Source organism: Anser brachyrhynchus (genome assembly GCF_964034855.1).
Source record: "Anser brachyrhynchus genome assembly, chromosome: 2".
NCBI classification, from domain to species: domain Eukaryota; kingdom Metazoa; phylum Chordata; class Aves; order Anseriformes; family Anatidae; genus Anser; species Anser brachyrhynchus.
The window spans coordinates 104,895,228-104,906,776 of record NC_137695.1 but is presented as its reverse complement, the minus strand read 5'-3'; the positions used below and the strand labels follow the sequence as shown (position 1 = coordinate 104,906,776).

Here is an 11,549-nt window from a genome sequence, read left to right as displayed (position 1 = left end):
CATATAACTTTATAACAGATGATTTTTTTTTTGAGGGAAAGGAGGTGGAAAGGAAGCACTCTTCATACAGCCCTAAACCTGGACAAATTATCATCTGTTTATCATGAAAATGTAATTTTTAACATTTTATCTTTGTTTACACAATGTTATGTCACATAGACATATTACAAATTAAATGAGGAATACTTGTATGGTTTTGGAAAACTAGCACTCTTCACCAAAATAAATACAGTACCTTCCACATCTAGAGTACTGAACTTGGCAGATTGGTCCCTTGATAGTTCAGAAAATAGTGATAGTCCTTTAAATAAGCTACTTTGTTCTATTAGAACATTTGTGATTCTTATGGTATCCCTCACCTATTGCAGTGCTGTGTAGCATAGTGCATGCACCCTATAAACATATATAAGTAAAAGGAGGCATGGTGGTAGAAAGGAATTGTATTGCTGTGCTTTGTCTTAGTCTCCAGCTTATCCATGTACTCCATGCACTTTGCTCATAACACATCATGTTTTTGTCATTGTTGCTGTTTTGTGGTTTTTGTTTGTTCTTTGTTGTTGTTAAGTTTTGGGTGTGTTTTGTTGTTGTTGTTTTTGTGTGTTTTTTTTTTTTTAAGTTTCAGGAGCTATAGATGAAATTACTTACTAAATTACCCTTTTTTCTTGGATAGATCTGAGTCACAAAAATTAAACCACATCCAGCTAAGAGATCTAGCCAATCAGCATATTCCAGTATTTCTGCCACATGGAATATGAACTTGTGTCCCTATTCCACCAGAAAATTGAAAATCGCAAGAAAAGCTGCTTTCTAAAATACATATATCCATAAACAGTTTTCTGGTTTAGATGAAATATTGCTTTTCAGCCCCTCCATAAGAAAAAAAGATGTTTTTAATTGAGAATTTTTCTAAGTTAGTTTCTAAAGGGTAGGTAACATTATACTAATAATAATGTATTATATTTTTTTTGGTTGAGACGGTGATTTATTAATTTCAGTGTTAAACTCCTGTGCTATCCCTACTGAGCAGGAAATTTTCTCAGCTTTATGACACTTTATCAGCAGCTAGGATTTGCACTTGGAGCTCCCTGGTGAATGCTCTATTTGTCTAGCGGGCTGTAGGACTGGACTACTTCAAAGGCCATTCATTGGTAAGAGGAATTTTTTAAAAAATGAAGTGTGTGTTTTAAGTCCCTGCTGTTGAACCGTAACCAGTTGTAAGTACAGCTAACCAAAAAAAAAAGTGAAACTTTCTGTTTTAAGTAAATGCATTGGTGGTTTTCTGAGGGTATGTGCATCAAGGAAAATTGAGCTTTTATCTTCTGCTGGTGGGAGTTGTACCTGTCTCAGGAAAAGCGTTCGTTAATTTTCCAAATACCAGAGTTCTAGTTTTGTATGTAAAGTCCTGATTAGTTTCTTAAAAAGAATTCTGTCTCTTATGTTTCACAATCTGTGTTCAATTTCTCAATAGTTTTATTCTTTTATCAATATTTGGAATGGAATCTCACTCAACATCTTCCATGTCATGAATAAGCAGAACTGCTGTTGTTGATACACACATCCCTCTTCCCCTACCCTTTATCTCTTTTCCTTGTCTACCTATGTATCACATACAATAGTTCTAGGATACCTTCTCAAAGACTAAAAAGTTTAAAATTAAAAGAAAAACATTAAAAGACATGGAAAAATCAGACAGTAGACTATGAAATCGTGAAGAGCAATGAGATCATCTACTTCAGTTCTTATTTGAGACACCACGTCAGGCAAACTGATACAAACACCCAGTCATATGTTTTCTAATTTTACACACACACACACACACACACACACACACAGGAAAAAAAAAAAAAAAAAAGCTATGATCTCTGGAAAGCCAGGGTTCTGGAGAGTACTTCTCATGCCATCCATACAGGACAAAACACTTTATGGAATATGAGGCCTTGTTCAGAGTGTCAAAGTATTCTTGGCTTTTTTTTTTTTTTTTTTGACAAGATAAACTCAGTCTAGTAGTTTGTGCTGTTGTAGCAGGAAGAACTGCAACCTGTGTTTGAGGTTTGCTGGATCTGTGCTCAACCATAATCTAGAATAGACTAATGTAGATAAAAGAGTGCTCATAGTGTCATTGTAGCAGTATGAAGAGATCCTTTGCTCTTCTGTATGAAGAGCAAGAAAGTTAGCTTCTGTAGTGACTTAGGTTCTCAGAGGTCCTTTTCATTCAAATATTTGGACTGGAAAAATAAATCACACAAGTGGGGCATTTAAAGCTCCCAGATTTAATTGTAAGATGGAGAGAGGGAATTGGGATGAGGTCCAGCAAAGCATGACTAAGGAAACAAGGAGTAAGGTCATTAAGGTCTGAAAGGATCAAAGTATTAAAAGTCTTTTGCATGAGATATGTAGTCTTGTAATTGAAGTAATGTTTAACATTGAGAAAATATATTCTGATTCAATCAAGTGATAAAACTCACTGTTATATTCTGAAACTTCTGGACCCTGCACAATTGCTTTATCAACAGAGGTTTCAAACACAACAGTGCACTAGTTCCATCTCCCATATATGAGTAAGGATGTGCAAACCTTTGTATAATTGAACTACAGAAATGGAACAGTGGCTTAAACAAATTAACAGAAAAATCTGCTAGAGAAGATATATCTCTACTAATTTCAGCTAGCTCAGTCAGAAGAATTTGTCTCTGTGTTTTCCTTACTATGTTCCTAAATTGAAACTCAAAATTCTCGTTAGGAGAAGGAAGTAGAGACACAACAGCAGAAATTATTCCAGTTATGTTGTGTTGCTCACTCTATAAAAAGTAACACAGTGGAGCTAGGCAAAATTCAAGCTTTCTCAAATTTTAGGGGGAAAAGATATAGGGTGAGCATAAAAGTAGAGGAAATTAGCTTGAAAGGTAGCTGGATAGATAATGGTGTTATTGAGCACTATAGTGACATGACCCTTGTTACTCTGCCTCTATATTTTCTTGACAGTCAGCCCAGTTTATTAGAGAACAGTGTAAAGTATACTGCTGAAAGTGAATAAGACAATTTAGGAATTCACAGCCATTGCTAGCCTTAATGCATTTTGCCTTGGTAAAAAGGCTGAAAATATAGTGTGGAGATATGCAATGTGATAAACCGTTCTATGCTAAATATGTTTTACAAGGCAGCCACATAAAGCCAGCACTTGATGCAATACTTTGAGTAAACACTATTATTACTCCCTGTTATGCTCAATTTTGTGTATTCAAGCAGCCCAGGGACCTCATGGTCTAAATTGGAGGGTAGGTGAGTTGAAGGGAACAGGCAAAAGGAATTATTGTCTTTCCTCTATAGATAGGGAATTTTGGCAGGCTGAAAGTATGTGCTTTGGTGCCAAAACATAAAATAAAATCAGATTACCATGTCAGTTCTCTAAAATAATGCCCACTTTTACTTCCAGTGAAACATCATCTTTGAATCACATGGCTATTATTAGATGGTGCCACTGTCAGTATTTGTGTGACAGGCACTGAATGCTTGATGAAGTTATGGGTACCCTGGTTCCTAAGGCTGCTTTCACTACGTATAAATTCAGTCCAGGTATTTCTTCAATCTGAAACAGATTAAGTTTTTCTTTTGGACATGTTTGCCTCTATATTTACTAAAAATCCACATCCCCAGCGTATTCCAAAATGCTTGTAGAATGAGCAAAAGCCTATTCTATCACAGACTTTTACTAGGGAAACCATTCCCAGAGTGAGCTGGTGAACAGATTCAGTATGGAAACAAGAAGGGTACATAGTTTGCACAGACTGGAATACACCACTGTAAAATATATCACTTCAGAGAGCATCCTGACTTATTTGGTTGGTCACATTTCTGGGTTTATTCATGTGGATTTCCTACCCACTAAGTCAGCAAGATTGCATGAAGAGAACTTACACAGAGAGAAGGTAATATAGACACCCTAGATGACATTGACTGATTTGTGAATGGATTATTTCATTTCAATATTGTGAAGAATATTTGATAAAAGGTACAGAGAAGAGGAGAAAGAGGGTACATAATATTTTGTGGTATTTTTTTTAATGAAGAATCTATTATTTGTTTTGTTGAAACAGGAAAACAAATATAAAACATAGCTACATTGTTTTCTGTTCACTCTTTTAATCTAGTATCAGAGCTAAATCTCAGAGAGACTATTTCACAGAAGAACCAAGGATGTTACAGAGAGACAATGACAAAGTTGAACAAGCAGCCTTTTTATAATTTGGACAGCAGATAGGACTGTTGACTGCAGTAAAGGAATAGAACTCCCTGGGGCCTTCAGAAGGAAATGTGGTGAAGTGAGCAAGCTAGGAAAGGGGTATTTGCAGCAGAGAAATAATTACTACATAGCTATTAAAGGTTACAGTGAAGGCCATGGGATAAACACTGCCATCTTCAGCACAGGGCTCGATGGCTACAAGTCATGGTGAGAATTGCATCTGGCTAGGGTTTATTGTATGAGCACTCTTAGGTGGAGAAAAAATACAGAGAGATTTTTCTCTTGATAAGACTGCATTATAATGAATTGACCTACATGTCAGTAAGGTGGGTGAGCTCTACCTGAGTCATAGAACTTCACATCCAAAAGAGTTAAGAAGGAAAAAGATAATACTATAAAAAATAGTATTAATCCATCATTAATTTTCAGAGGCATTATGAACTTGTGTTCCCTGTGAATGGGGTGTTGTGCATTTCTCACCAGTGCTGTCCAATAGGTGGATGCTGACACGCTGCAGTACTGCTTATTATTTTGTTTTCTACAGCTTAAAAGCCAGCGAATAAATTTGTTGCTTGAGGAAATTTAAGTGAGTGAATATTGTTACTGAAGATGACCATCAGGTTGTCAAACTGAGATACCTACAAAATGAGCATGTAAAGAGAGTAAACTTCGTGAACTAAGAACAGAAGTGCTTTCATAAGCAGAAAATATTTTTCAGTGAATTACATATTTGGTTTCACTACTTCTGATGGTCAGTGAATATGTAATAGACACTTCAGTAGCAATTACTATTCCAACAGGGTACAGTTCATCAACTTTAGGTAAATTTCCTCTTGCTGAAAGTGAAGTCATCTAGGGGTATAATTAACAAGAACTGGGGCAAATTTTATTATACCTCTGTGTGGGATTGGATATATTTAGTACATTATCGGAGAAGATCGGAAGCTAAGGTTCAAATTCTCCAAGGCAGAAGGGGAAATTAAAAGTAATCTTCCCCAGAGAGACATTTTCTCTTTGAACTTTGCCTTCTATTTTGTTACATTTTCTGGAACTTAAAGAATTAAGTTCAAATATGATCTGTTTTAGTACATTTTAACTAGTATATTATACATCACAATAAAACTTCTTCTTCTTGAAAGTTTGTGGCTGGATGAAGGGGAGAGGAGAAACAGATTGCTGAAAAGAAAAAGAAATGAAAGTATGCCATTTTCAGTGTAAAAATAAGACACCATCATTCTTGAGCCATCCTGCAGTTTTGAAGTACTTGAATTGAAGTACTCAGGTTTAAATAGGTGATGGAATCTTGACTTTTTACATTTTCTGAAAGAAGTACTTATTTCTAGTTTAGTTGGTTCACAGCACCCCAACTTTCTTATTTCTTCGTCTTTTTTTTTTTTTTAATAAATATTCAATAGTTAAATGTTCCATATATTTTATTTGAATATTTAGAGAGGGGATAAATTATGCAATCTTGCTCTGCCCAGTGTTGTGATTATGCTTATGGTTTGCTATAGTGGAATATATAATAAGTGGATGAAGCAGAGGTTAAAAAAAAAAAAAGACTGTGGGAGCAAGTGAAGGAAAAGGAAAAAAAAAAAGAGGGAATTGTTCTTTATCTTTTCACTGAAATAACTTAGGCTGCGAGATCACTTATTGCAACATTAATTGCAATCAAATTTCTAGAATGAAGGTGACATCTTTAAAACACTGAAAGGCTCCAGGAGTCTATTTCAGGTGCCAGTGACTGATCTTATTTACATTTTCAAAAACAAGAGTTTCAATTGACTGAGTTATTAAATTGAAACACCCAGAGCAAACACTTTACTGAGGACAGATCCACGTACTCTTTCTACTTCCAAGAACACAGGCTGTATTTTTTAAAACCAAACAGAAAGGAAAATATTTGTTACCAGGAAAATTTCAGGAGACAGAAGAGAGATTGAACTACTGAGCTTATATGTGTATGAAAAACAAACATTAAAGTAAAAGTTGCTCTCAAACTCTGAATCATCTCTGGAAGAAATCAAACATAAGCAGTGTCAGAGTGGGTTGCCACTGATTTAATGGAATTCCAGATACTGTGAATTTGTTGTTACAAGTCTAGGTAGGTCAATGGTGCTGAAATATTTGTGGATGAATAAGCTAGATAAATGTGCATACCCATCTTGGGACTGGTAAATAGACGTTCTCATGCACTTACCAGAAAACTGTGCTGCTTTTTCTCTTTGAGAAATCTCTATGAATGGACCAACATTTTCTTGAATTGTGTAATTTTGACTCACCAGAGGGCTGTGCGGCTATCCAGAGGGACCCTGACAGGTTTGAGAAATGAGCTGACAAGATCTTTATGAAGTTCAACATGGAGAAGTGCAGAATTGTGCACATGGGAACGAGCAACTCCAGATACCAGTACATGCTGGAGACCACCCAGATGGAAAGCAGCTTTGCACAAAGGGATCTGGTGATCCTTATGGACAAAAAGTTGAACACAAATCAGCAATGTGCCCTTGCCAGTAAGAAGGTTAGTGGTATTCTTGGCTGCATTAGGCAAAGTATCACCAGTAGGTCAAGAGTGGTGATCCTTCCCCTCTACTCCTCATTGGTAAAGCCTCACCTGGAGTGCCGTGTCCAGTTCTGGACCTCCTAGTACAAAAGAGACTTGGACATACTGGAAAAAGTCCAATGGAGGACTACCAAGATGATGAAGGGACTGGAACATCTCTCCTGTGAGGAAAGACAGACAGTTGGGACTCTCTTTGTTCAGAATGGAGAAGAGAAGGCTGATGGGGGATCTCATCAACGTATGTACATAACTGAAGAGAGGGTGAAAAGATGATGGAGCCAGTCTCTTTTCAGTGGTGCCCAGTGCCAGGACAAGAGGCAATGGGCACAAACTGGAACATGAGGGGTTCTGTCTAAACACCAGGAAGCATTTCTTTACTGTGTGCATGGTGGAGAACTGACACAGGTTGCACAGAGAGGCTGTGAAATCTCCTCCTTGGAGGTCTTCAAAAACCATCCAGAAATGGTCCTGGACAACCTGCTGTAGGTGGCTCTGCTTGAACAGGGGGTTGGACCAGATGACCTCCAGAGGTACCTTTCAACCTCAACCATTCTCTGATTCTGTAATGAGCACTGAATACTGGATGACCTCTGTAAAAATGTTCTCTGGCTTGTTTGACTGCTATTCTTTATTAGGTACTAAGTATTTAAATCTCCAGCTGTTTTAATACAGCATTTAGGACAGGTAGGTTTCCTGATTAAGTGAGATAAATAGTGCAATCTAGACAACCCCTGTCTTAGAGGTGGTGTACATGAATCATTATGTTTTTGCATATATATCTGTGAAGAAAACTAGCACAAATCTTATGCATTGTTTAAATTCAAATCGTAAAAGAAAAACACACAAATGACTTATAGGTGTCAAACTGTCCCGGTACAGAACTGGCTGTCCTGTACCGTGCAATGCTGGACTGGTTATTTGTGCCTATATTTGTTAAAATAATCACCCATACCAAAGAGATCACAAATTAAGAATTCATTCAAATAATGTCCTCCCTCTCAGGATTTCAGCTTTATTTCTAACACTGACTGTTCAGCAGAGGTCTGCTGTATGACAAGTTAATCGTGTCATCCTCAGCTAACAATAGTCTGATGTCCTAATGGCAAAAGATATCACTGTACCCAGTACATACTTCAGTACATTTACTATGTGAGTAATCTTTTATCAAGTCATCATTATGTTGAGTTGCAGAGGTAGTCAAAACAGTAAAAATTGTTTTTGTAACTTGCAGTCAAATAAATAAGCAGTACTCAAGGTTGCAGGATGAAATCCTAAATTATGATATCCCCAGCTTTCTTCTGGGAAGAAATCATAGCATTGTCAAGAAACTTGCCTAAAGAGACAAGACTTGATAGCTTCCTGCCTGCTGACAGCACACAATGATGTATGAACTGCAGTGCTTGTAGGGGCAACCTCACTCACGCTATTTTCCAGTTTGGCCTTTCCATTGTCATTTAACACTGTTGTTTAATTCCATATTTCTTGAGGTGTGAGGTAAAATTTATTGTTCCTCATTACCACATGCTGTTCCTTCCTCCCCCCCCTAGAGTTATGAAAAATTACCTTTTGGGGCTGCAAATAAACATCTGTAACTAAATTTCTGGACCTAGACACCCTCAATGTTAAGGTCACAAACCTTTCCAATTTTAGTCTCTTGTAACCTCCACACAGGTATTTCACAGCTTTCAACTTATCATCAGGCACCAAGTAACATACCATGTATGCCATGGGTTGCCTGACAGCTAGTGAGCACTGAAGTTTAATTACCATTGGCTTGGATTTCCCCTGCTCCTTATCTCCTTTAAAAATCCAATTTAGCTACAGCAGTCATTCTGAAATGAGTATGCCTACTGCTGAGCTAAAAAGACTAGGTAGATTGAAAAACAAACAAAAAAAAATCAAACAAAAAACGAACCCCAACAAAAAAAAAAAAAAAAAAAAACACAGAATCAAAACACCATAAGGTTTGCCTGTAGATATCACAGTCCTGAAGTAATTTTAAATACTGAGGCCTTAAAACCTTAAAGATCCTCAAGTCTGGGCTAAAAAAATAAAAGTATACGTGTTTTCATTTGAACACAAGCTGCTGCTGCATCTTTGATTTATCTTTGAAACAGATGTGTTTTGAGTTGAAGTTAAACTTCAAAGGAGAAAGTAAATGCTCAATAGAAAATATTTTTCTTATTCAGGGTAGAGCCTGAAAGTGTAAATTTTGCTCTGAAAAGATAAAATTGTATTCTAAATGTTCCATTTAGAAGCTTAGAAATGGTTCAGAATTTTAACTTTGAAAAGTACAGAAAATACAGTACAGTTGTGAGCCTCACCAGCATTTCATCAACTGGCCAAGTCCACAGTATGAGGCCAGAACATATAATATCTACCTGGTGTGATAATTAACATATCTTTGTACTTGAAATGCTTAATATCCTCTCTGTAAAGTTGTTCAACCAGTTTTACTTCCTTTCCCCTACAAAGAGCCCAGAAATAGTCTGGAACTTCTCTCTTGTTCTTCAACTCAAACTCTTAACATCCATGCTCAAACCTGATGTTTTCACATTTGCATCTAATCACTATCCTGATACACATCCAGATAGTTGGCTACCATGCTAAAGTTTCATATCTTCAGTTAAGCTCTAGTTTAGCTCCTACAGTTTTCACCTCCTCCTCAGCATGTGCAAAACATTTCCTCTCACATTTCAGCTTTGCCCAACTGCTTTCTGCCTGCAGCTCTGCTTGTGATCCTTTCTGCTGCTTCATTCTCTACTTGTGCAATTTGCAAGTCTCTCTTGTTTTCCCTTCCCTTATGCTTCCTCAGCTTCCCAGCCAATTTCTCCTATGCTCAGCCTTGCATCAGGACCTCCTATTTTGCTCTGTTCTGTCAAATGACTTTCCAGTCTTTCTACTGATGGAAAACATACTTACCCAGAAGCTGGTTTTACCAGTAATCGAGTGTATTATTATATATGCGAAGGAAATCTGCCTTCTTCCTAAATTATGTTTTCCAGACACATATCCTGTTGCCTATTAATAAGAGCAATATCTTGTGTGAGCAATGAGCAGGGTCAGGGCAATGGATGTCAATGCTCAGTTCCATTTTAACTCTCTAAAGCTGTTAGCTATGTGTTATGATCCAGCTGCATGATCATACACACTGTTGGAAAAAGAGAATTTTTTTTCCGTGTGAAAAATCAACAAGAAGAGATTTATAACCATGTCCTTAGTAATATCAACTTCCTAATCCCTTTGGGGATAGAGAAATATTATTTCTATGTAATATTTGGAGGGATGGATCTTGAGTTATTCAAGGTCAAGATGGAGTATGTATTAAGGAAGTGATTGTATGTTTTATCTTTAACTTCACATTGTATTTTTAGTACATTTCCTCCTTTTGTATCATCACTGTGAAGACAACAGTGGTAGTGATAAAGAAGATAAAAAACTATCAGGCATTGAGGTTTAACCACTCTGTCATTTAGGACTGCTCTCAAGGGCTTTGTATAAATGAGTTTTGAAGTGAATTTGACCACCTTTCTTTTAGTCTGTATGAAAGAGTGGTTTATACTAAAGCAGGAATAGGAAGATTTTAGCTATGGTTATATGCATAAAACTATCTATTACTATAATCATTTGTAGCCTGCATATTATAAATATAAAACTATACAAACCTAAATAATACTGCATACTGTTATTGTTTATTGTATGTATAAATATGTTATTAATCTCCACCATTTAAATAGCTCACCTATTTAATAATATAGCTGTAAATACTGAAAATAAATTGGATTGCTATTTTATATAAAGCTACACATTTTTGTCTTAATTATGAATAAACTAACCTGGGCTAAAATAGCTGTCAGAAAATAAATGAGTTTACTATAAGCTATATGTATAATTTGAGTTTACAGCATACTAAATGATCATGGAATTCTTTTGCCGCCTATCACATCTGCTGTGTGAGCCCCCCCCCCCCCAATTTATTTCATGCAAAAGAAAACAACAACAACAACAACAACAACAACAAAAACAACCAACAAACTCTTCCCCCAAACAAACAAACAAAAAAACACAAAACACTAACTTCTAGATAACTCAAAACATCTGTTTTTCTGTTGCTGGTTTCATCATCCCTCCTGTTTCTGCTTCCCATGTCTGACTGGCTCCTCATTTCTAAAGGTTCTAGGAGTAGCTTGAGTAGCATGAAAGATTGCACTTGCAGGATAAAGACTTTTAGAGAATTATTATTATTATTATCTCTCATTATTCTAATAAGATTTCTGAGCTTTCTGCATCTTCATAACTGCTTCCCATTACTGTTATGCACAATGATCTTAGGAGCAAGGAAACAGTGCAATGCACCAAGACACAAAATTGTGTGTATTTATTTCGTAATTAGTGTACAGTAATTGTAGTAGGCGGCAACACTGACAAAGTTGAGATGTTCTCTTTTTTCCCCTTCTTCAACTCTTGCTTTTGTTCCATTAGCATGAATCTCCAGACTGCAGTGTCAGTGGCAGGGAGGAGAAGCCTATTACTTAGCTATCTGTGGGAAGCCCTCACAAGGCTGAAGGCTGGTTCTGCATACACATATGGGAACCGCTCCAGAACTAAGCGGTATGATCAACTGTTGCCTTGCAACCTGGATCTGATTCAGCAGACAGTTTTGTTCGTGCTTATTTCATTTGCTCATCCAGTTTCAGGGGCTGATGAACTCAGTGCAAACCTTTAAAAAGATGCCAGTCGGTCTTG

At 36.7% G+C, this 11,549-nt stretch overlaps 1 long non-coding RNA gene across 1 annotated transcript; it reads right to left on the bottom strand.

Annotated features, from left to right (window-relative positions):
- Positions 1-5,339: 5,339 nt before the first annotated feature.
- Positions 5,340-9,872, bottom strand: LOC308189051. The gene is made up of 2 exons (XR_013945983.1): positions 9,497-9,872; positions 5,340-6,964 (listed from the first exon to the last, which is right to left on the bottom strand). It is a non-coding gene; the product is annotated as an uncharacterized lncRNA (long non-coding RNA).
- Between the last annotated feature and the right edge of the window lie 1,677 nt (positions 9,873-11,549).